A 4,531-nucleotide genomic window follows, 5' to 3' on the forward strand; every position below is an offset into this window, starting at 1 on the left:
CCAGACTCTCTGTGAATTTTCCATTTTTACGTGGCTTATTTTTCTTTATTTCTCTTAATCCATAACTATCTGTACTTCTGTACTCTGTCTCTTTAAAGACTTTACCCTTTTTCTTTTTAAGACATTAACTTTTTTATATTCTTTTTCTTCTCTTTCCCAAGCCTACGTACATTCATCCAACAATGTGATCCATAAAGGTCTTTTATGTCTGAATCTGTTTTACTGTGAATCTGTAATTTTTTTATTATCCAGGAGCACTTTGTTTTGCGCCTTTAAATCACTAGACTCCTTCCTGATTGCACAGAGGGCTATTGTCTGGTACGGTGATCTGTAAGTTTTTTCCCCTTTAAATAAATACCATCCTATTAATCATAATCCCAAACTCGTGTGGGATTGTTTGTGATTTACGCCTTCATCACAAATATTTAAATAGAGGACACAGAAAGTCATGTCTAAGAACAAAAGTATAGGGAAGAAAATGCATTTGAGATAAAAGGCCCTGTGCCAGACCTACAGCCAACCTTTAGGTTGAGCTCAGGTAATCCTGGGGAAAAGGAGAGGAAGAATTGTAGAAACCACAGGGGTCAAAGACACTACAATAAAACCTATAAGCACACATAATCAACCTACCTGGGCTTATAGTTACTCACAGAGACTGAACTGATAACCAAGGACTCTGCACAGGTCTGACCTAGGCCCTCTGCACATTCATATGGTTGTGTAGCTTGTCTTGTGAGACACCTAACAGTGGTAACAGGAACTGTTGTCTTTTGCTTGCTTTTAGGAGCTTTCCCTCCTGATAGGTTGCCTAGCCCAGTCTTAATACTATGAGAGATGTCTAGTCTTATCGTAACTTTATCTGATATGTTTTATTGATATCAATGGAAAGCCTGCCTTTTTTCTAAAAGGAAATGGAGGAAGAGTGGATCTGGGGGAAAAGGGATAACATGTTGGGATGAGAAGTGGAAAGATCAGGAATCAGCATGCAATATATAACAGAATAAGAAAATGAAAAAAAAAAAAAGAACAAAAGCAAAAACTGAAAACAAAAGGTTTTTTTTCTTCCCTGAAACCTCTCTCACAGTTCCCAAAGGCATTGTTCACCATGAGTCATTCTTTTGACTGTGTTCTGAAATTATTTCCCTGTTTAAATTACGATTGTGTGTGTGTCATTGTGTGTGTTTATGTATGAGGGTGCCTGCTAAGGTCAGAAACATTAAGTAGTACACAAAAACTGGAGTTGTAGGCTCTTATGTACTCTGACCCTTTGTACTGGGAACTGAAGTCATCTTACCTGCAAGAGCAGTACAAGCTCTTGTTCACTGCACCATTTCACTGCTATTCCCTTTCACCTTTCTAAAGCATTCACCCAGTTAGGTCCAGTCAGCTGATAAGACATAGTGAATTTTAAAATCAGTGCTATCCAACTTTTTCTAGAATTTAGATAATTTTATTAAAAATTTGTTCGAGTTCTCTTGGAAATTATTCCATCTGTTATCTTGGATAGATTAACTCCTGTGTTGTGAAGCAGCCAAGTATATTATATACAACTGTGTGCTATTATTGGAGTCTACAATTGACTCATTAATAAATTATGCATCTGCCATTGCTCTAATGATGTGTTCAAGTAATGTATATTGTATGGCATTTCCTGGTAGGAAAGTCGGTTTGTACTGGGGATTTAGAAGTAATATAAACTCTGAAAGTGAGGTGAAATATAGAATTCAAAAATAATTTAATGCACTGCTAAGTATATGAAGGTGGATATTTACTTACCTTTACTTTTTTTCTGATTTACAAAATCCTGATTCTTTGAAATTCACACAGAGCTTGTAAAAACTTTTCTTCTAGTTACAGAAATAAATTGCTTTGGTGAGTGAATAAAGCATGTTAATTTCTGATATGGTTCTGAAAGTCATTAGGAACTGAGAAAACTAGTGAGAAAATATTATTTGGACATTAAAATCTGTAAACAGCACTGACCTTGAGTCCATATGGCAATAAAGCCATGGACATGTCAGAGGTAAATGTGTGTAGCTTTTCAAATAAGGTCAATGAGACTTTGGGATGACACTCTGGTCATCAGTCTTGGAGGCAAGGGCCTTTACCAAAAGAGCCATCTTGCAGGCAAGAAAATTCTTTGAATTTTATACTAAATACTATGTATAGAATCATGTGGCACTGATTCTAAGAGATGTAATATTGAATTTAGTTAGTGTAAAAGAATCATCCTCCAAACACACTGTCCAAAGCTGATTGGGATATAAACTCCACTGTGAAGTCAGTCATCAGTAGACTTCTTTTTATAAATTTCCCTGTTTATTTTTTCTTTCTTGTGGTAAAATATCTAATAAAAAGCAACTTAAGAAAAAAAAAAGTTGGCTTTTTCTTACCATTATGGAGGAGACACCCTGGTGGCTTGTTATGTGGCATCCTCAGCTGAGGAGAAGAAAAAGGTGAATGCTGGAGACTAACTCACTGTAACCCTTCTGCTGTTACTCAGTGTGGTTTCCCAGGCATGATGCCATCTACATCAGTTGTTAAACCTGTCTGAAAAGACAGTCAGAGACATGCCCAGATGGATATCCCCCTGGGAATTCCACGTCCAGTCTAGTTGGGAATGAAGATTAAGCTATCATAGGTAGTGCTTTTAGTCTTCTGTTATATTTAGAGGTATCTCTCTGATAGTGTAAGACCGATGAGTGACAACAGAAGTTACTATGAGGAGAATAGAATCGGGCTAGGAATTTGGAATGAAGAACAACATTTTATTTTGGCAAGCCTATATCAACAGTAGTTTGATACTTAACAGAGTTTGCTAGAATTAATAAAACAATTACACAATCCATTTACTCATCTTTTCTTAATATTCTGACAGTTATTCTCAACTTCCTTCTAATATGTTTTACTTTCCCAAGTTATTCTTGAAAATGACTTAAATACCATACAAATCTAGATTTCAATCTCAATAGTTAATTGGGTTGGAATGACATTCAAATTTTAAGATTTTTGTGGATGTCAGTGTGAAAACTGGTTGTCTTTTTATGAGAACCAATTTTTATTCATAGTAAGAAATTTGGGAAATATGAGTCTTTCATGGTCTATTCCTCCATGTATATACCTAATTAAATTTTTGAATTTTTTAACTAGCATATCATTTAATCTATTTCAATAAAACAAATTGGAGTAAAGTGTATGTTTTCAGTATTCTTTATCTTATTTCACATACCCCCCTGTTACTTGTTTGTTGACTATCCCATGTCTCACACTTTTTCATTTCATTTTGTCCATTTTCATTCTTTTTGTGCCACCACCATTATTAATCTGTGCTGGTCTCTTTAATAGATTTATTGGCTTAACTGACAGGTGTACTTATTTATATATGTATATGTATGTAAACATTAAATGCTAACCTCCACATATAAGGAAAAAACATAACATTTTTATTTCTTTATGAACTTATTCCAGTTAATATTTTACTTTCTGGTTCTATGGCTGATATCTATTTTGTTCACCTGAATATTATTTTAAAAAGTAGGAGAAAATAATACTAATTATTTACTCATTCATGAGAAGTGAGTTTATATTCAATTAAAGTAAATTTTAATTAAATACAATTTAATTGATGCTTTTATATACTTTAACACTTCCAATATTTTACTAAATACACAAATTTAAGAGAAAATAAAATGACTTGTGTACCATATTTATGTCTTTTAAAATAATTTCAGCAGATTACCAAAAAAGTTTAAACTTTTATTTTGCTGTCTGTTGAAATAGGAGCGGTGGGGCTGCGTCCCCAACACCCCGGCCGCTTGGCTAGCTCATGCCCGAAATAACAATACACAAACTGTATTCATTTAAGAACTGCTTGGCCCATGAACTCTAGCCCTTACAGGCTAATTCTCGAACCTGGACTAGCCCATTTCTAATGATGTGTGTAAGCACCCCAAGGTGCGCTTACCGGGAAGATTCTAGCCTCCGTCCATTCTGTCCGGGAGCAGAGCAGAGTCTGACCTCACTTCCTCTTCCACCCAGAATTCTATTCTGTTTACTCCTCCCATCTATGTTCTAAGCTATGAGGCCTAGCAGTTGGTTTATTATAATTAACTAATTACCTTCCTCCATCAGCTGTCTTATTGTTGCTTTCTTCTGAAGGAAATATGAGAGATACAGGGGAGAAGAAAGTTAGTGTGTCCTTTAAATGTCAGTAATTTAAGGAAAAATATGTCTCCAAGCTTTAAAATGATATCTAAAAAGTCATTGTAAACTTGCACACAGAATTTTATATATCCATTTTCAGTATAATATTCATGATATTTATCATATTAGGGCTATGTAATCATTTTTCACCTCTGTCCAAATTGAATATCCATCCTTATGCAATCTTATAGAATAGGGAACAATTTTTCTCTACATTATGCAATGCCTGTTATGAATGCAAACAGAAGAAAAGTTGATACACATATGGACTCATCAATAAACAATTTACAGTTGGCACATGCATATGTATTTTGTTTTTACCAGAAAT

Source organism: Alexandromys fortis, unplaced genomic scaffold (assembly GCF_014885135.2).
Source record: "Alexandromys fortis isolate MF-2015 unplaced genomic scaffold, M_Fortis_MF-2015_v1.1 scaffold_105, whole genome shotgun sequence".
NCBI classification, from domain to species: Eukaryota; Metazoa; Chordata; class Mammalia; order Rodentia; family Cricetidae; genus Alexandromys; species Alexandromys fortis.